The sequence below is a fragment of the Amaranthus tricolor genome, chromosome 2 (assembly GCF_026212465.1).
Source record: "Amaranthus tricolor cultivar Red isolate AtriRed21 chromosome 2, ASM2621246v1, whole genome shotgun sequence".
Taxonomy (NCBI): Eukaryota; Viridiplantae; Streptophyta; class Magnoliopsida; order Caryophyllales; family Amaranthaceae; genus Amaranthus; species Amaranthus tricolor.
Window position 1 is genome coordinate 18,652,378 of NC_080048.1, and position 23,908 is coordinate 18,676,285.

Below are 23,908 nucleotides of genomic sequence, written 5' to 3' on the forward strand. Positions count from 1 at the left end.
ATTGATCATTGATCCTTGTTCATTCTTCAATGATCATTGATCCTTGTTCATTCTTCATCGTTCATTCTTCAATGATCATTGATCCTTGTTCATTTTTCATCGTACATTCTTCAATAATCATTGATCCTTGTTCATTCTTCATCGTTCATTCATTATAGATCATTGATCCTTGTTCATTCTTCATCGTTCATTCTACAATGATCATTGATCCTTGTTCATTCTTCATCGTTCATTCATTATTGATAGATGATCCTTGTTCATTCTTCATCGTTCATTTTACAATGCTCATTGGTCCTTGTTCATTCTTCATCGTTTATTGTTCATTGATGATTGATCCTTGTTTATTCTTCATCGTTCATTCATTATTGATCATTGATCCTTATTCATTCTTCATCGTTCATTCTTCAATGATCATTGATCCTTGTTCATTCTTCATCGCTCATTCTACAATGCTCATTGATCCTTGTTCATTTTTCATCGTTCATTGTTCATTGATCATTGATCCTTGTTCATTCTTCATCGTTCATTCATTATTGATAGATGATCCTTGTTCATTCTTCATCGTTCATTCTACAATGCTCATTGATCCTTGTTCATTCTTCATCGTTTATTGTTCATTGATGATTGATCCTTGTTTAATCTTCATCGTTCAATCATTATGGATCATTGATCCTTGTTCATTCTTCATCGTTCATTCTTCAATGATCATTGATCCTTGTTCATTCTTCATCCTTCATTCATTATTGATCATTGATCCTTGTTCATTCTTCATCTTTCATTCTTCATTGATCATTTATCCTTGTTCATTCTTCATTGTTCATTCTTAAATGATCATTGATCCTTGTTCATTGCTCATTGTTCATTCATTATTGATCATGGATCCTTTTTCATTCTTCATCGTTCATTTTTCAATGATCATTGATCCTTGTTCATTCTTCATCGTTCATTCATTATTGATCATTGATCCTTGTTCATTCTTCATCGTTCATTCTACAATGCTCATTGATCCTTGTTCATTCTTCATCGTTCATTGTTCATTGATCATTGATCCTTGTTCATTCTTCAATGATCATTGATCCTTGTTCATTCTTCATCGTTCATTCTTCAATGATCATTGATCCTTGTTCATTTTTCATCGTTCATTATTCAATAATCATTGATCCTTGTTCATTCTTCATCGTTCATTCATTATTGATCATTGATCCTTGTTCATTCTTCATCGTTCATTCTACAATGCTCATTGATCCTTGTTCATTCTTCATCGTTCATTGTTCATTGATCATTGATCCTTGTTCATTCTTCAATGATCATTGATCCTTGTTCATTCTTCATCGTTCATTCTTCAATGATCATTGATCCTTGTTCATTTTTCATCGTTCATTCTTCAATAATCATTGATCCTTGTTCATTCTTCATCGTTCATTCATTATTGATCATTGATCCTTGTTCATTCTTCATCGTTCATTGTTCATTGATCATTGATCCTTATTCATTCTTCATCGTTCATTGTTTATTGATCATTTATCCTTGTTCATTCTTCATCGTTCATTCTTAAATGATCATTGATCCTTGTTCATTCTTCATTGTTCATTCATTGATGATCATGGATCCTTTTTCATTCTTCATCGTTCATTTTTCAATGATCATTGATCCTTGTTCATTCTTCATCGTTCATTCATTATTGATCATTGATCCTTGTTCATTCCTCATTGTTCATTCATTATTGATCATGGATCCTTTTTCATTCTTCATCGTTCATTTTTCAATGATCATTGATCCTTGTTCATTCTTCATCGTTCATTGTTCATTGATCATTGATCCTTGTTCATTCTTCAATGATCATTGATCCTTGTTCATTCTTCATCGTTCATTCTTCAATGATCATTGATCCTTGTTCATTTTTCATCGTACATTCTTCAATAATCATTGATCCTTGTTCTTTCTTCATCGTTCATTCATTATTGATCATTGATCCTTGTTCATTCTTCATCGTTCATTCTACAATGATTATTGATCCTTGTTCATTCTTCATCGTTCATTCTAGAATGCTCATTGATTCTTGTTCATTTTTCATCGTTCATTGTTCATTGATCATTGATCCTTGTTCATTCTTCATCGTTCATTCATTATTGATAGATGATCCTTGTTCATTCTTCATCGTTCATTCTACAATGCTCATTCGTCCTTGTTCATTCTTCATCGTTTATTGTTCATTGATGATTGATCCTTGTTTATTCTTCATCGTTCATTCATTATTTATCCTTGATCCTTGTTCATTCTTCATCGTTCATTCTTCAATGATCATTGATCCTTGTTCATTCTTCATCGTTCATTCTACAATGCTCATTGATCCTTTTTCATTTTTCATCGTTCATTGTTCATTGATCATTGATCCTTGTTCAGTCTTCATCGTTCATTCATTATTGATAGATGATCCTTGTTCATTCTTCATCGTTCATTCTACAATGCTCATTGATCCTTGTTCATTCTTCATCGTTTATTGTTCATTGATGATTGATCCTTGTTTATTCTTCATCGTTCATTCATTATGGATCATTGATCCTTGTTCATTCTTCATCGTTCATTCTTCAATGATCATTGATCCTTGTTCATTCTTCATCCTTCATTCATTATTGATCATTGATCCTTGTTCATTCTTCATCGTTCATTCTTCATTGATCATTTATCCTTGTTCATTCTTCATCGTTCATTCTTAAATGATCATTGATCCTTGTTCATTCCTCATTGTTCATTCATTATTGATCATGGATCCTTTTTCATTCTTCATCGTTCATTTTTCAATGATCATTGATCCTTGTTCATTCTTCATCGTTCAATCATTATTGATCATAGATCCTTGTTCATTCTTCATCGTTCATTCTACAATGCTCATTGATCCTTGTTCATTCTTCATCGTTCATTGTTCATTGATCATTGATCCTTGTGCATTCTTCAATGATCATTGATCCTTGTTCATTCTTCATCGTGCATTCTTCAATGATCATTGATCGTTGTTCATTTTTCATCGTTCATTCTTCAATAATCATTGATCCTTGTTCATTCTTCATCGTTCATTCATTATTGATCATTGATCCTTGTTCATTCTTCATCGTTCATTCGACAATGCTCATTGATCCTTGTTCATTCTTCATCGTTCATTGTTCATTGATCATTGATCCTTGTTCATTCTTCAATGATCATTGATCCTTGTTCATTCTTCATCGTTCATTCTTCAATGATCATTGATCCTTGTTCATTTTTCATCGTTCATTCTTCAATAATCATTGATCCTTGTTCATTCTTCATCGTTCATTCATTATTGATCATTGATCCTTGTTCATTCTTCATCGTTCATTGTTCATTGATCATTGATCCTTATTCATTCTTCATCGTTCATTGTTTATTGATCATTTATCCTTGTTCATTCTTCATCGTTCATTCTTAAATGATCATTGATCCTTGTTCATTCTTCATTGTTCATTCATTGATGATCATGGATCCTTTTTCATTCTTCATCGTTCATTTTTCAATGATCATTGATCCTTGTTCATTCTTCATCGTTCATTCAATATTGATCATTGATCCTTGTTCATTCCTCATTGTTCATTCATTATTGATCATGGATCCTTTTTCATTCTTCATCGTTCATTTTTCAATGATCATTGATCCTTGTTCATTCTTCATCGTTCATTGTTCATTGATCATTGATCCTTGTTCATTCTTCAATGATCATTGATCCTTGTTCATTCTTCATCGTTCATTCTTCAATGATCATTGATCCTTGTTCATTTTTCATCGTACATTCTTCAATAATCATTGATCCTTGTTCTTTCTTCATCGTTCATTCATTATTGATCATTGATCCTTGTTCATTCTTCATCGTTCATTCTACAATGATTATTGATCCTTGTTCATTTTTCATCGTTCATTGTTCATTGATCATTGATCCTTGTTCATTCTTCATCGTTCATTCATTATTGATAGATGATCCTTGTTCATTCTTCATCGTTCATTCTACAATGCTCATTCGTCCTTGTTCATTCTTCATCATTTATTGTTCATTGATGATTGATCCTTGTTTATTCTTCATCGTTCATTCATTATTTATCCTTGATCCTTGTTCATTCTTCATCGTTCATTCTTCAATGATCATTGATCCTTGTTCATTCTTCATCGTTCATTCTACAATGCTCATTGATCCTTTTTCATTTTTCATCGTTCATTGTTCATTGATCATTGATCCTTGTTCAGTCTTCATCGTTCATTCATTATTGATAGATGATCCTTGTTCATTCTTCATCGTTCATTCTACAATGCTCATTGATCCTTGTTCATTCTTCATCGTTTATTGTTCATTGATGATTGATCCTTGTTTATTCTTCATCGTTCATTCATTATGGATCATTGATCCTTGTTCATTCTTCATCGTTCATTCTTCAATGATCATTGATCCTTGTTCATTCTTCATCCTTCATTCATTATTGATCATTGATCCTTGTTCATTCTTCATCGTTCATTCTTCATTGATCATTTATCCTTGTTCATTCTTCATCGTTCATTCTTAAATGATCATTGATCCTTGTTCATTCCTCATTGTTCATTCATTATTGATCATGGATCCTTTTTCATTCTTCATCGTTCATTTTTCAATGATCATTGATCCTTGTTCATTCTTCATCGTTCATTCATTATTGATCATAGATCCTTGTTCATTCTTCATCGTTCATTCTACAATGCTCATTGATCCTTGTTCATTCTTCATCGTTCATTGTTCATTGATCATTGATCCTTGTGCATTCTTCAATGATCATTGATCCTTGTTCATTCTTCATCGTGCATTCTTCAATGATCATTGATCCTTGTTCATTTTTCATCGTTCATTCTTCAATAATCATTGATCCTTGTTCATTCTTCATCGTTCATTCTTTATTGATCATTGATCCTTGTTCATTCTTCTTCGTTCATTCTACAATGCTCATTGATCCTTGTTCATTCTTCATCGTTCATTGTTCATTGATCATTGATCCTTGTTCATTCTTCAATGATCATTGATCCTTGTTCATTCTTCATCGTTCATTCTTCAATGATCATTGATCCTTGTTCATTTTTCATCGTACATTCTTCAATAATCATTGATCCTTGTTCATTCTTCATCGTTCATTCATTATTGATCATTGATCCTTGTTCATTCTTCATCGTTCATTCTACAATGATCATTGATCCTTGTTCATTTTTCATCGTTCATTCATTATTGATAGATGATCCTTGTTCATTCTTCATTGTTCATTTTACAATGCTCATTGGTCCTTGTTCATTCTTCATCGTTTATTGTTCATTGATGATTGATCCTTGTTTATTCTTCATCGTTCATTCATTATTGATCATTGATCCTTGTTCATTCTTCATCGTTCATTCTTCAATGATCATTGATCCTTGTTCATTCTTCATCGTTCATTCTACAATGCTCATTGATCCTTGTTCATTTTTCATCGTTCATTGTTCATTGATCATTGATCCTTGTTCATTCTTCATCGTTGATTCATTATTGATAGATGATCCTTGTTCATTCTTCATCGTTCATTCTACAATGCTCATTGATCCTTGTTCATTCTTCATCGTTTATTGTTCATTGATGATTGATCCTTGTTTATTCTTCATCGTTCATTCATTATGGATCATTGATCCTTGTTCATTCTTCATCGTTCATTCTTCAATGATCATTGATCCTTGTTCATTCTTCATCCTTCATTCATTATTGATCATTGATCCTTGTTCATTCTTCATCTTTCATTCTTCATTGATCATTTATCCTTTTCATTCTTCATCGTTCATTCTTAAATGATCATTGATCCTTGTTCATTCCTCATTGTTCATTCATTATTGATCATGGATCCTTTTTCATTCTTCATCGTTCATTTTTCAATGATCATTGATCCTTGTTTATTCTATATCGTTCATTCATTATTGATCATTGATCCTTGTTCATTCTTCATCGTTCATTCTACAATGCTCATTGATCCTTGTTCATTCTTCATCGTTCATTGTTCATTGATCATTGATCCTTGTTCATTCTTCAATGATCATTGATCCTTGTTCATTCTTCATCGTACATTCTTCAATGATCATTGATCCTTGTTCATTTTTCATCGTTCATTCTTCAATAATCATTGATCCTTGTTCATTCTTCATCGTTCATTCTACAATGCTCATTGATCCTTGTTCATTCTTCATCGTTCATTGTTCATTGATCATTGATCCTTGTTCATTCTTCAATGATCATTGATCCTTGTTCATTCTTCATCGTTCATTCTTCAATGATCATTGATCCTTGTTCATTTTTCATCGTACATTCTTCAATAATCATTGATCCTTGTTCATTCTTCATCGTTCATTCATTATTGATCATTGATCCTTGTTCATTCTTCATCGCTTATTCTACAATGATCATTGATCCTTGTTCATTCTTCATCGTTTATTGTTCATTGATGATTGATCCTTGTTTATTCTTCATCGTTCATTCATTATGGATCATTGATCCTTGTTCATTCTTCATCGTTCATTCTTCAATGATCATTGATCCTTATTCATTCTTCATCCTTCATTCATTATTGATCATTGATCCTTGTTCATTCTTCATCTTTCATTCTTCATTGATCATTTATCCTTGTTCATTCTTCATCGTTCATTCTTAAATGATCATTGATCCTTGTTCATTCCTCATTGTTCATTCATTATTGATCATGGATCCTTTTTCATTCTTCATCGTTCATTTTTCAATGATCATTGATCCTTGTTCATTCTTCATCGTTCATTCATTATTGATCATTGATCCTTGTTCATTCTTCGTCGTTCATTCTACAATGCTCATTGATCCTTGTTCATTCTTCATCGTTCATTGTTCATTGATCATTGATCCTTGTTCATTCTTCAATGATCATTGATCCTTGTTCATTCTTCATCGTGCATTCTTCAATGATCATTGATCCTTGTTCATTTTTCATCGTTCATTCTTCAATAATCATTGATCCTTGTTCATTCTTCATCGTTCATTCATTATTGATCATTGATCCTTGTTCATTCTTCATCGTTCATTCTACAATGCTCATTGATCCTTGTTCATTCTTCATCGTTCATTGTTTATTGATCATTGATCCTTGTTCATTCTTCAATGATCATTGATCCTTGTTCATTCTTCATCGTTCATTCTTCAATGATCATTGATCCTTTTTCATTTTTCATCGTACATTCTTCAATAATCATTGATCCTTGTTCATTCTTCATCGTTCATTCATTATAGATCATTGATCCTTGTTCATTCTTCATCGTTCATTCTACAATGATCATTGATCCTTGTTCATTCTTCATCGTTCATTCATTATTGATAGATGATCCTTGTTCATTCTTCATCGTTCATTTTACAATGCTCATTGGTCCTTGTTCATTCTTCATCGTTTATTGTTCATTGATGATTGATCCTTGTTTATTCTTCATCGTTCATTCATTATTGATCATTGATCCTTATTCATTCTTCATCGTTCATTCTTCAATGATCATTGATCCTTGTTCATTCTTCATCGCTCATTCTACAATGCTCATTGATCCTTGTTCATTTTTCATCGTTCATTGTTCATTGATCATTGATCCTTGTTCATTCTTCATCGTTCATTCATTATTGATAGATGATCCTTGTTCATTCTTCATCGTTCATTCTACAATGCTCATTGATCCTTGTTCATTCTTCATCGTTTATTGTTCATTGATGATTGATCCTTGTTTAATCTTCATCGTTCATTCATTATGGATCATTGATCCTTGTTCATTCTTCATCGTTCATTCTTCAATGATCATTGATCCTTGTTCATTCTTCATCCTTCATTCATTATTGATCATTGATCCTTGTTCATTCTTCATCTTTCATTCTTCATTGATCATTTATCCTTGTTCATTCTTCATTGTTCATTCTTAAATGATCATTGATCCTTGTTCATTGCTCATTGTTCATTCATTATTGATCATGGATCCTTTTTCATTCTTCATCGTTCATTTTTCAATGATCATTGATCCTTGTTCATTCTTCATCGTTCATTCATTATTGATCATTGATCCTTGTTCATTCTTCATCGTTCATTCTACAATGCTCATTGATCCTTGTTCATTCTTCATCGTTCATTGTTCATTGATCATTGATCCTTGTTCATTCTTCAATGATCATTGATCCTTGTTCATTCTTCATCGTTCATTCTTCAATGATCATTGATCCTTGTTCATTTTTCATCGTTCATTCTTCAATAATCATTGATCCTTGTTCATTCTTCATCGTTCATTCATTATTGATCATTGATCCTTGTTCATTCTTCATCGTTCATTCTACAATGCTCATTGATCCTTGTTCATTCTTCATCATTCATTCATTATTGATCATTGATCCTTGTTCATTCTTTATCGTTCATTGTTCATTGATCATTGATCCTTGTTCATTCTTCATCGTTCATTCATTATTGATAGATGATCCTTGTTCATTCTTCATCGTTCATTCTACAATGCTCATTGATCCTAGTTCATTCTTCATCGTTTATTGTTCATTGATAATTGATCCTTGTTTATTCTTCATCGTTCATTCATTATGGATCATTGATCCTTGTTCATTCTTCATCGTTCATTCTTCAATGATCATTTATCCTTGTTCATTCTTCATCCTTGATTCATTATTGATCATTAATCCTTGTTCATTCTTCATCTTTCATTCTTCATTGATCATTTATCCTTGTTCATTCTTCATCGTTCATTCTTAAATGATCATTGATCCTTGTTCATTCCTCATTGTTCATTCATTCTTGATCATGGATCCTTTTTCATTCTTCATCGTTCATTTTTCAATGATCATTGATCCTTGTTCATTCTTCATCGTTCATTCATTATTGATCATTGATCCTTGTTCATTCTTCATCGTTCATTCTACAATGCTCATTGATCTTTGTTCATTCTTCATCGTTCATTGTTCATTGATCATTGATCCTTGTTCATTCTTCAATGATCATTGATCCTTGTTCATTCTTCATCGTGCATTCTTCAATGATCATTGATCCTTGTTCATTTTTCATCGTTCAATCTTCAATAATCATTAATCCTTGTTCATTTTTCATCGTTCATTCATTATTGATCATTGATCCTTGTTCATTCTTCATCGTTCATTCTACAATGCTCATTGATCCTAGTTCATTCTTCATCGTTCATTGTTCATTGATCATTGATCCTTGTTCATTCTTCAATGATCATTGATCCTTGTTCATTCTTCATCGTTCATTCTTCAATGATCATTGATCCTTGTTCATTTTTCATCGTACATTCTTCAATAATCATTGATCCTTGTTCATTCTTCATCGTTCATTCATTATTGATCATTGATCCTTGTTCATTCTTCATCGTTCATTCTACAATGATCATTGATCCTTGTTCATTCTTCATCGTTCATTCATTATTGATAGATGATCCTTGTTCATTCTTCATCGTTCATTTTACAATGCTCATTGGTCCTTGTTCATTCTTCATCGTTTACTGTTCATTGATGATTGATCCTTGTTTATTCTTCATCGTTCATTCATTATTGATCATTGATCCTTGTTCATTCTTCATTGTTCATTCTTCAATGATCATTGATCCTTGTTGATTCTTCATCGTTCATTCTACAATGCTCATTGATCCTTGTTCATTTTTCATCGTTCATTGTTCATTGATCATTGATCCTTGTTCATTCTTCATCGTTCATTCATTATTGATAGATGATCCTTGTTCATTCTTCATCGTTCATTCTACAATGCTCATTGATCCTTGTTCATTCTTCATCGTTTATTCTTCATTGATGATTGATCCTTGTTCATTCTTCATCCTTCATTCATTATTGATCATTGATCCTTGTTCATTCTTCATCGTTCATTCTTCATTGATCATTTATCCTTGTTCATTCTTCATCGTTCATTCTTAAATGATCATTGATCCTTGTTCATTCCTCATTGTTCATTCATTATTGATCATGGATTCTTTTTCATTCTTCATCGTTCATTTTTCAATGATCATTGATCCTTGTTCATTCTTCATCGTTCATTCATTATTGATCATTGATCCTTGTTCATTCTTCATCGTTCATTCTACAATGCTCATTGATCCTTGTTCATTCTTCATCGTTCATTGTTCATTGATCATTGATCCTTGTTCATTCTTCAATGATCATTGATCCTTGTTCATTCTTCATCGTTCATTCTTCAATGATCATTGATCCTTGTTCATTTTTCATCGTTCATTCTTCAATAATCATTGATCCTTGTTCATTCTTCATCGTTTATTCATTATTGATCATTGATCCTTGTTCATTCTTCACCGTTCATTGTTCATTGATCATTGATCCTTATTCATTCTTCATCGTTCATTGTTTATTGATCATTTATCCTTGTTCATTCTTCATCGTTCATTCTTAAATGATCATTGATCCTTGTTCATTCTTCATTGTTCATTCATTGATGATCATGGATCCTTTTTCATTCTTCATCGTTCATTTTTCAATGATCATTGATCCTTGTTCATTCTTCATCGTTCATTCATTATTGATCATTGATCCTTGTTCATTCCTCATTGTTCATTCATTATTGATCATGGATCCTTTTTCATTCTTCATCGTTCATTTTTCAATGATCATTGATCCTTGTTCATTCTTCATCGTTCATTGTTCATTGATCATTGATCCTTGTTCATTCTTCAATGATCATTGATCCTTGTTCATTCTTCATCGTTCATTCTTCAATGATCATTGATCCTTGTTCATTTTTCATCGTACATTCTTCAATAATCATTGATCCTTGTTCATTCTTCATCGTTCATTCATTATTGATCATTGATCCTTGTTCATTCTTCATCGTTCATTCTACAATGATTATTGATCCTTGTTCATTCTTCATCGTTCATTCTAGAATGCTCATTGATTCTTGTTCATTTTTCATCGTTCATTGTTCATTGATCATTGATCCTTGTTCATTCTTCATCGTTCATTCATTATTGATAGATGATCCTTGTTCATTCTTCATCGTTCATTCTACAATGCTCATTCGTCCTTGTTCATTCTTCATCGTTTATTGTTCATTGATGATTGATCCTTGTTTATTCTTCATCGTTCATTCATTATTTATCCTTGATCCTTGTTCATTCTTCATCGTTCATTCTTCAATGATCATTGATCCTTGTTCATTCTTCATCGTTCATTCTTCAATGATCATTGATCTTTGTTCATTTTTCATCGTACATTCTTCAATAATCATTGATCCTTGTTCATTCTTCATCGTTCATTCATTATTGATCATTGATCCTTGTTCATTCTTCATCGTTCATTCTACAATGATCATTGATCCTTGTTCATTTTTCATCGTTCATTCATTATTGATAGATGATCCTTGTTCATTCTTCATTGTTCATTTTACAATGCTCATTGGTCCTTGTTCATTCTTCATCGTTTATTGTTCATTGATGATTGATCCTTGTTTATTCTTCATCGTTCATTCATTATTGATCATTGATCCTTGTTCATTCTTCATCGTTCATTCTTCAATGATCATTGATCCTTGTTCATTCTTCATCGTTCATTCTACAATGCTCATTGATCCTTGTTCATTTTTCATCGTTCATTGTTCATTGATCATTGATCCTTGTTCATTCTTCATCGTTGATTCATTATTGATAGATGATCCTTGTTCATTCTTCATCGTTCATTCTACAATGCTCATTGATCCTTGTTCATTCTTCATCGTTTATTGTTCATTGATGATTGATCCTTGTTTATTCTTCATTGTTCATTCACTATGGATCATTGATCCTTGTTCATTCTTCATCGTTCATTCTTCAATGATCATTGATCCTTGTTCATTCTTCATCCTTCATTCATTATTGATCATTGATCCTTGTTCATTCTTCATCTTTCATTCTTCATTGATCATTTATCCTTTTCATTCTTCATCGTTCATTCTTAAATGATCATTGATCCTTGTTCATTCCTCATTGTTCATTCATTATTGATCATGGATCCTTTTTCATTCTTCATCGTTCATTTTTCAATGATCATTGATCCTTGTTTATTCTTCATCGTTCATTCATTATTGATCATTGATCCTTGTTCATTCTTCATCGTTCATTCTACAATGCTCATTGATCCTTGTTCATTCTTCATCGTTCATTGTTCATTGATCATTGATCCTTGTTCATTCTTCAATGATCATTGATCCTTGTTCATTCTTCATCGTACATTCTTCAATGATCATTGATCCTTGTTCATTTTTCATCGTTCATTCTTCAATAATCATTGATCCTTGTTCATTCTTCATCGTTCATTCATTATTGAGCATTGATCCTTGTTCATTCTTCATCGTTCATTCTACAATGCTCATTGATCCTTGTTCATTCTTCATCGTTCATTGTTCATTGATCATTGATCCTTGTTCATTCTTCAATGATCATTGATCCTTGTTCATTCTTCATCGTACATTCTTCAATGATCATTGATCCTTGTTCATTTTTCATCGTACATTCTTCAATAATCATTGATCCTTGTTCATTCTTCATCGTTCATTCATTATTGATCATTGATCCTTGTTCATTCTTCATCGTTTATTCTACAATGATCATTGATCCTTGTTCATTCTTCATCGTTTATTGTTCATTGATGATTGATCCTTGTTTATTCTTCATCGTTCATTCATTATGGATCATTGATCCTTGTTCATTCTTCATCGTTCATTCTTCAATGATCATTGATCCTTATTCATTCTTCATCCTTCATTCATTATTGATCATTGATCCTTGTTCATTCTTCATCTTTCATTCTTCATTGATCATTTATCCTTGTTCATTCTTCATCGTTCATTCTTAAATGATCATTGATCCTTGTTCATTCCTCATTGTTCATTCATTATTGATCATGGATCCTTTTTCATTCTTCATCGTTCATTTTTCAATGATCATTGATCCTTGTTCATTCTTCATCGTTCATTCATTATTGATCATTGATCCTTGTTCATTCTTCATCGTTCATTCTACAATGCTCATTGATCCTTGTTCATTCTTCATCGTTCATTGTTCATTGATCATTGATCCTTGTTCATTCTTCAATGATCATTGATCCTTGTTCATTCTTCATCGTGCATTCTTCAATGATCATTGATCCTTGTTCATTTTTCATCGTTCATTCTTCAATAATCATTGATCCTTGTTCATTCTTCATCGTTCATTCATTATTGATCATTGATCCTTGTTCATTCTTCAATGATCATTGATCCTTGTTCATTCTTCATCGTTCATTCTTCAATGATCATTGATCCTTGTTCATTTTTCATCGTACATTCTTCAATAATCATTGATCCTTGTTCATTCTTCATCGTTCATTCATTATAGATCATTGATCCTTGTTCATTCTTCATCGTTGATGTGTAAACAAGACGAGAAACCTTGTTACAAAATGATAAGTTAAAGGGGTCACACGTTTTTTGGTATATTTTTTTAGTATGATCAGATTAGTTAGGGGAACTCTCACCCTAAACTTGAGGATATAACAAGGAGGAACACTCACTCACTTGTTTGGGTGTAGCTTAGATTAGGGAACTCTCACCAAATCGTCAACTACAAGCTTTAGTTTTAGGAACTCTCACTAAAACTCTAACTCTTCAAATTTGGAACACTCAAATTTGGACAATTAAAATTGACTAAACACAAGTCAAGTTCAATAAACAAAACACAAGTTTTTTGGCAAATTTCTGGATGTGTTTTTCATTCATCAAAGTATGCTATATATAGCATTCTTACATTAAATAATTACAACCTTTCACTTGCCTAAATAAATTCACAAAAGAAAATAAAAAGACAACAAAATAAAAGAGAATTAAGTGGCTAATCAATGTCCACATTAATCTCCACTACACACACTTAAGACTAATTAAACAAAGATTAAAACTAGGGAAGAAATGGCCAGCAATTAAACTCTTCACATGGCTCCTTCAAGTGTGCAAAGTAACATTCAAAACAGCCCATTCATTTGCCTGGTAACTCCCATTTACTCCTCCATTTAAGCTTCTTTATTATTGCATTTTACTCCTACAATAATGCCTAGTAACCCCCACTTAAAAAGGTTAATATTCAGCCATAAATACTCCTAAAAACATGCCCCTTTGAATTCCAAAACTGCAGCTTTAAATGAGATTAAAAACCAGCCATAAATCTCCTTAAAACATGCCCCTTCGTATTCCAAAACTGTTTGGAATTAATTCCTTGTAACCGACACCCTTTAATTTATACTTTCAACAAAGTACTTAGTCATACTTAGCAAAGTACAACCATTTGATGACTTATTTGGACCGTGCATGCTATGATCAAAATAAGACTTGGACAAAATTAATTCCCTTGCATTGGATTGGACTTGGACATCTTGGACACTTGTACCTTGACCATCTTGGTCATCCTCCTCTTCTTCAAAGGGAATTGCCCTCAATTCTTCATCATCATAATATAGTGCAAGATCACCCACATTAAACGTACTTGAGACGCCATTAAAATCACCATCTTCCTTGTAGTACTCTTTGATCAAATCAAAACCAAGAATCTTAGCTTCCACCACTCCAAGTAGAGAATGTCTTCTAGATAAGGCATCCGCAACAACATTAGCTTTCCCACTCTTGTATTTAGAGGAAAAGTTAAATGTTTGCAAGAACTCCACCCACTTAGCATGCCTCGAATTCAGCTTCTTTTGGCCATGAATGAATCTTAAAGACTCATGATCAGAATGTAGTATGAACGGTTGTGGCCTCAAATAATGTGACCAATGATCTAAAGCTCTTACCATTGCATAGAACTCTTTATCATAGGTGGAATAATTCAGCTTGCCTTGGCTCAACTTCTCGCTAAAATAAGCGATTGGACGCCCTTCTTGGATCAACACGGCGCCAATTCCTCTCCCACTTGCATCACATTCAACCTCAAACGGCTTGGAAAAATTTGGAAGTGCAAGAATAGGAGTGTTGCACATTTTTTCCTTCACTTCTTCAAAGGCCTTTTGAGCTTGTGGAGTCCACTCGAACGCCCCCTTTTTAGTACACTCAGTTATAGGAGCCATGAGTGTGCTAAAATTCTTGATAAACCTTCTATAGAAAGAAGCCAGTCCATGAAAAGAACGGACCTCCGTGAGTGTTTTAGGACTAGGCCATGATTGAATTGCTTCAACCTTGCTAGGATCCACCTTCACGCCATCACTTGAAACTATGTAACCAAGAAAATTGACCTCATATAACATAAAATCACATTTTTCAAGTTTTCCATACAATTTTTGTTTTCTCAAAACAGTGAAAACTTCAAGTAAATGCTTCAAATGCTCATCCCTATCTCGACTGTAAATAAGGATGTCATCAAGGTATACCACCACGAACTTGCCAAGAAATGGCCTCAACACTTCGTTCATCAATCTCATGAAAGTGCTAGGTGCATTTGTAAGACCAAACGGCATCACGAGCCATTCATACAACCCATGCTTCGTTTTGAAAGCTGTCTTCCATTCATCCCCTTCCCTCATTCGAATCTGATGGTAACCACTTCTCAAATCAACTTTTGAGAACACCTTCGAACCACTTAACTCATCAAGCATGTCATCAAGCCTAGGAATTGGAAACCTGTACTTGATAGTAATATTGTTAACAGCTCTACTATCAATGCACATACGCCAAGTACCATCTTTTTTTGGAACCAAAAGAGCAGGAACAGCACACGGACTCATAGACTCACGCACATAACCCATACCCATCAACTCTTCTATTTGACGTTGTAACTCCTTAGTTTCTAAAGGATTACATCTATAGGCAGGTTTATTTGGCAATGGTGCGCCTGGAATGAGATCAATTTGATGCTCAATTCCTCTCAAAGGTGGTAACCCCTTAGGCAACTCATTAGGAAAAACATCCTCAAACTCCTTAATCAATTGTGCCAAGTTAGGATTTTGACTCACAAATTTTTCGTGGATTTCTTTGGAATATAATAAGAACAACTCTCCCTCACCTTCAAACTCCCTCTCAAATTCTTTAAAGGACAATAAAGAAATTTCTTTGTGTGGTTTTTGTGAAAGCCGTGGGGGTGGTAAAGGGTGTAATTTTTTTTGTTTCCCTTGGTGAGTTATAGTGTATGTATTATGGTATCCATCATGAAATGATTTTCTATCCGTTTGCCATGGCCTACCGAGCAGAATATGACAAGCATCCATTGACACAACATCACACAATTGACTATCATGATAGGAACCAATAGAAAAACTAACCATGCATTGCTTTCTAACTCCCGTACTAGAATTAGAATCTAACCAACTCAACTTGTAAGGGTGTGGATGATTAGTGGTGGTAAGACCAAGTCTAGACACTAAAGTCTTTGACACAGTATTAGCCTCACTACCCCCGTCAATAATTAAATCACATACCTCGTCACCAATTTTACATTTGGTGATGAAAATGTGTTGCCTTTGTGGCGCCAAAGGCTCCTCCACTCGTGCTTGCAATGCCCTCCTAACAACCAGATTGGTTTTGTCCTCCATCTCCGGAAAGCAATGATCTTCTTCCCCATCCTCTTCATTGGGATTCTCGGTCTCCTCTTCTTCTGTTTCAAAATCCTCCCAATTAATGTTTTGCGTGGCCATAAGCTTAACCTCTTGGATTGTTAAAGCTCTTGAGTTAGGACAATCCTTCTTGAAATGACCTCTACCTCCACACTTGTAACAGACAATGTCGCTAAGTTTGAAGTCTTTCTTGTCTTTCTTAAGTGCTTCATTTGACTTGCTAAAGGAAGAACCCTCCTTCAAGGTGAAGGGTGGTTTGCGCACCACTGGAGTAGTGGTAGGCGTTTTCTTCTTTTTCCTCCTAGCATCAAACTTGGTCACAAGTTTGCAAGCTTCCACAAACGTGAGGTTAGTGTAACCTTCAAGCTTGTCTTGTAATTCTTGATCCAACCCAGCTACAAAACGCCCCATTTTGAGCTCTTCATTTTCAGTTACTTCACACACAATGGCAAGCCTATCAAACTCTTTGATGTAGTCTTCCACGGAATCTCCATTTTGTTGCAAAGTACTCCACTTCACATATTGGCTTTGCTTGTAATTGTGAGGAATGAAACGGTCTCTCATCCGTTTCTTTAACTTGTTCCAAGTTGATATGGGAGCTTTACCCCTAAGGGTACGTGCCCTTTGTTCCCCTTGCAACCAACTGTCACCATAGCCCTTCAGTTTCACCTTGGCTATCTTATATTTCTGCACTTCTTCTTGAATATCCTTGTACTCAAAGTACCTTTCCAAGGATTTCTCCCATTCCAAGTACTTCTCTGGATCAAGTGACCCATCAAAGGAAGGGACGTCTACTTTGAGACTCCTATCCTCCCTCCTAGGTGGAGGTTCTTCATCTTGATCTCTCCTATCTTGCTCGTTCAAGAGTCTTGCCATTAAGGCAGCAAGATTCCCTTGTAGATTGGCATTAGTCTCGGCCAACCTTTCTTGACTAGCAATGGATCGATTGAGAGCTTCCAAAGCTACCCTCAAATCTTGATTCTCTCCCATGATATGTAGGTATTCGACCCCTTTGGAAGTGTATGGAAAAACTCCCCCTACCTGACGCGCCAAATGATGTGTAAACAAGACGAGAAACCTTGTTACAAAATGATAAGTTAAAGGGGTCACACGTTTTTTGGTATATTTTTTTAGTATGATCAGATTAGTTAGGGGAACTCTCACCCTAAACTTGAGGATATAACAAGGAGGAACACTCACTCACTTGTTTGGGTGTAGCTTAGATTAGGGAACTCTCACCAAATCGTCAACTACAAGCTTTAGTTTTAGGAACTCTCACTAAAACTCTAACTCTTCAAATTTGGAACACTCAAATTTGGACAATTAAAATTGACTAAACACAAGTCAAGTTCAATAAACAAAACACAAGTTTTTTGGCAAATTTCTGGATGTGTTTTTCATTCATCAAAGTATGCTATATATAGCATTCTTACATTAAATAATTACAACCTTTCACTTGCCTAAATAAATTCACAAAAGAAAATAAAAAGACAACAAAATAAAAGAGAATTAAGTGGCTAATCAATGTCCACATTAATCTCCACTACACACACTTAAGACTAATTAAACAAAGATTAAAACTAGGGAAGAAATGGCCAGCAATTAAACTCTTCACATGGCTCCTTCAAGTGTGCAAAGTAACATTCAAAACAGCCCATTCATTTGCCTGGTAACTCCCATTTACTCCTCCATTTAAGCTTCTTTATTATTGCATTTTACTCCTACAATAATGCCTAGTAACCCCCACTTAAAAAGGTTAATATTCAGCCATAAATACTCCTAAAAACATGCCCCTTTGAATTCCAAAACTGCAGCTTTAAATGAGATTAAAAACCAGCCATAAATCTCCTTAAAACATGCCCCTTCGTATTCCAAAACTGTTTGGAATTAATTCCTTGTAACCGACACCCTTTAATTTATACTTTCAACAAAGTACTTAGTCATACTTAGCAAAGTACAACCATTTGATGACTTATTTGGACCGTGCATGCTATGATCAAAATAAGACTTAGACAAAATTAATTCCCTTGCATTGGATTGGACTTGGACATCTTGGACACTTGTACCTTGACCATCTTGGTCAATCGTTCATTCTACAATGATCATTGATCCTTGTTCATTCTTCATCGTTCATTCATTATTGATAGATGATCCTTGTTCATTCTTCATCGTTCATTTTACAATGCTCATTGGTCCTTGTTCATTCTTCATCGTTTATTGTTCATTGATGATTGATCCTTGTTTATTCTTCATCGTTCATTCATTATTGATCATTGATCCTTATTCATTCTTCATCGTTCATTCTTCAATGATCATTGATCCTTGTTCATTCTTCATCGCTCATTCTACAATGCTCATTGATCCTTGTTCATTTTTCATCGTTCATTGTTCATTGATCATTGATCCTTGTTCATTCTTCATCGTTCATTCATTATTGATAGATGATCCTTGTTCATTCTTCATCGTTCATTCTACAATGCTCATTGATCCTTGTTCATTCTTCATCGTTTATTGTTCATTGATGATTGATCCTTGTTTAATCTTCATCGTTCATTCATTATGGATCATTGATCCTTGTTCTTTCTTCATCGTTCATTCTTCAATGATCATTGATCCTTGTTCATTCTTCATCCTTCATTCATTATTGATCATTGATCCTTGTTCATTCTTCATCTTTCATTCTTCATTGATCATTTATCCTTGTTCATTCTTCATTGTTCATTCTTAAATGATCATTGATCCTTGTTCATTGCTCATTGTTCATTCATTATTGATCATGGATCCTTTTTCATTCTTCATCGTTCATTTTTCAATGATCATTGATCCTTGTTCATTCTTCATCGTTCATTCATTATTGATCATTGATCCTTGTTCATTCTTCATCGTTCATTCTACAATGCTCATTGATCCTTGTTCATTCTTCATCGTTCATTGTTCATTGATCATTGATCCTTGTTCATTCTTCAATGATCATTGATCCTTGTTCATTCTTCATCGTTCATTCTTCAATGATCATTGATCCTTGTTCATTTTTCATCGTTCATTCTTCAATAATCATTGATCCTTGTTCATTCTTCATCGTTCATTCATTATTGATCATTGATCCTTGTTCATTCTTCATCGTTCATTCTACAATGCTCATTGATCCTTGTTCATTCTTCATCATTCATTCATTATTGATCATTGATCCTTGTTCATTCTTTATCGTTCATTGTTCATTGATCATTGATCCTTGTTTATTCTTCATCGTTCATTCTACAATGCTCATTGATCCTTGTTCATTCTTCATCGTTCATTGTTCATTGATCATTGATCCTTGTTCATTCTTCAATGATCATTGATCCTTGTTCATTCTTCATCTTTCATTCTTCAATGATCATTGATCCTTGTTCATTTTTCATCGTTCATTCTTCAATAATCATTGATCCTTGTTCATTCTTCATCGTTCATTCATTATTGATCATTGATCCTTGTTCATTCTTCATCGTTCATTCTACAATGCTCATTGATCCTTGTTCATTCTTCATCGTTCATTATTCATTGATCATTGATCCTTGTTCATTCTTCAATGATCATTGATCCTTGTTCATTCTTCATCGTTCATTCTTCAATGATCATTGATCCTTGTTCATTTTTCATCGTACATTCTTCAATAATCATTGATCCTTGTTCATTCTTCATCGTTCATTCATTATTGATCATTGATCCTTGTTCATTCTTCATCGTTCATTCTACAATGACCATTGATCCTTGTTCATTCTTCATCGTTCATTCTACAATGCTCATTGATTCTTGTTCATTTTACATCATTCATTGTTCATTGATTATTGATCCTTGTTCAATCTTCATCGTTCATTTATTATTGATAGATGATCCTTGTTCATTCTTCATCGTTCATTCTACAATGCTCATTGGTCCTTGTTCATTCTTCATCGTTTATTGTTCATTGATTATTGATCCTTGTTCATTATTCATCATTCATTGTTCATTGATCATTGATCCTTGTTCATTCTTCATCGTTCATTGTTCATTGATCATTTATCCTTGTTCATTCTTCATCGTTCATTCTTAAGTGATCATTGATCCTTGTTCATTCTTCATTGTTCATTCATTAATGATCATGGATCCTTTTTCATTCTTCATCGTTCATTTTTCAATGATCATTGATCCTTGTTCATTCTTCATCGTTCATTCATTATTGATCATTGATCCTTGTTCATTCTTCATCGTTCATTCTACAATGCTCATTGATCCTTGTTCATTCTTCATCATTCATTCATTATGGATCATTTATCCTTGTTCATTCTTCATCGTTCATTGTTCATTGATCCTTGTTCATTCTTCATCGTTCATTCTACAATGCTCATTGATCCTTGTTCATTCTTCATCGTTCATTGTTCATTGATCATTGATCCTTGTTCATTCTTCAATGATCATTGATCCTTGTTCATTCTTCATCGTTCATTCTTCAATGATCATTGATCCTTGTTCATTTTTCATCGTTCATTCTTCAATAATCATTGATCCTTGTTCATTCTTCATCGTTCATTCATTATCGATCATTGATCCTTGTTCATTCTTCATCGTTCATTCTACAATGCTCATTGATCCTTGTTCATTCTTCATCGTTCATTGTTCATTGATCATTGATCCTTGTTCATTCTACAATGATCATTGATCCTTGTTCATTCTTCATCGTTCATTCTTCAATGATCATTGATCCTTGTTCATTTTTCATCGTTCATTCTTCAATAATCATTGATCCTTGTTCATTCTTCATCGTTCATTCATTATCGATCATTGATCCTTGTTCATTCTTCATCGTTCATTCTACAATGCTCATTGATCCTTGTTCATTCTTCATCGTTCATTGTTCATTGATCATTGATCCTTGTTCATTCTTCAATGATCATTGATCCTTGTTCATTCTTCATCGTTCATTCTTCAATGATCATTGATCCTTGTTCATTTTTCATCGTACATTCTTCAATAATCATTGATCCTTGTTCATTCTTCATCGTTCATTCATTATTGATCATTGATCCTTGTTCATTCTTCATCGTTGATTCTACAATGATTATTGATCCTTGTTCATTCTTCATCGTTCATTCTAGAATGCTCATTGATTCTTGTTCATTTTTCATCGTTCATTGTTCATTGATCATTGATCCTTGTTCATTCTTCATCGTTCATTCATTATTGATAGATGATCCTTGTTCATTCTTCATCGTTCATTCTACAATGCTCATTCGTCCTTGTTCATTCTTCATCGTTTATTGTTCATTGATGATTGATCCTTGTTTATTCTTCATCGTTCATTCATTATTTATCCTTGATCCTTGTTCATTCTTCATCGTTCATTCTTCAATGATCATTGATCCTTGTTCATTCTTCATCGTTCATTCTACAATGCTCATTGATCCTTTTTCATTTTTCATCGTTCATTGTTCATTGATCATTGATCCTTGTTCAGTCTTCATCGTTCATTCATTATTGATAGATGATCCTTGTTCATTCTTCATCGTTCATTCTACAATGCTCATTGATCCTTGTTCATTCTTCATCGTTTATTGTTCATTGATGATTGATCCTTGTTTATTCTTCATCGTTCATTCATTATGGATCATTGATCCTTGTTCATTCTTCATCGTTCATTCTTCAATGATCATTGATCCTTGTTCATTCTTCATCCTTCATTCATTATTGATCATTGATCCTTGTTCATTCTTCATCGTTCATTCTTCATTGATCATTTATCCTTGTTCATTCTTCATCGTTCATTCTTAAATGATCATTGATCCTTGTTCATTCCTCATTGTTCATTCATTATTGATCATGGATCCTTTTTCATTCTTCATCGTTCATTTTTCAATGATCATTGATCCTTGTTCATTCTTCATCGTTCATTCATTATTGATCATAGATCCTTGTTCATTCTTCATCGTTCATTCTACAATGCTCATTGATCCTTGTTCATTCTTCATCGTTCATTGTTCATTGATCATTGATCCTTGTTCATTCTTCAATGATCATTGATCCTTGTTCATTCTTCATCGTGCATTCTTCAATGATCATTGATCGTTGTTCATTTTTCATCGTTCATTCTTCAATAATCATTGATCCTTGTTTATTCTTCATCGTTCATTCTTTATTGATCATTGATCCTTGTTCATTCTTCATCGTTCATTCTACAATGCTCATTGATCCTTGTTCATTCTTCATCGTTCATTGTTCATTGATCATTGATCCTTGTTCATTCTTCAATGATCATTGATCCTTGTTCATTCTTCATCGTTCATTCTTCAATGATCAATGATCATTGATCCTTGTTCATTTTTCATCGTACATTCTTCAATAATCATTGATCCTTGTTCATTCTTCATCGTTCATTCATTATTGATCATTGATCCTTGTTCATTCTTCATCGTTCATTCTACAATGATCATTGATCGTTGTTCATTCTTCATCGTTCATTCATTATTGATAGATGATCCTTGTTTATTCTTCATTGTTCATTTTACAATGCTCATTGGTCCTTGTTCATTCTTCATCGTTTATTGTTAATTGATGATTGATCCTTGTTTATTCTTCATCGTTCATTCATTATTGATCATTGATCCTTGTTCATTCTTCATCGTTCATTCTTCAATGATCATTGATCCTTGTTCATTCTTCATCGTTCATTCTACAATGCTCATTGATCCTTGTTCATTTTTCATCGTTCATTGTTCATTGATCATTGATCCTTGTTCATTCTTCATCGTTGATTCATTATTGATAGATGATCCTTGTTCATTCTTCATCGTTCATTCTACAATGCTCATTGATCCTTGTTCATTCTTCATCGTTTATTGTTCATTGATGATTGATCCTTGTTTATTCTTCATCGTTCATTCATTATGGATCATTGATCCTTGTTCATTCTTCATCGTTCATTCTTCAATGATCATTGATCCTTGTTCATTCTTCATCCTTCATTCATTATTGATCATTGATCCTTGTTCATTCTTCATCTTTCATTCTTCATTGATCATTTATCCTTTTCATTCTTCATCGTTCATTCTTAAATGATCATTGATCCTTGTTCATTCCTCATTGTTCATTCATTATTGATCATGGATCCTTTTTCATTCTTCATCGTTCATTTTTCAATGATCATTGATCCTTGTTTATTCTTCATCGTTCATTCATTATTGATCATTGATCCTTGTTCATTCTTCATCGTTCATTCTACAATGCTCATTGATCCTTGTTCATTCTTCATCGTTCATTGTTCATTGATCATTGATG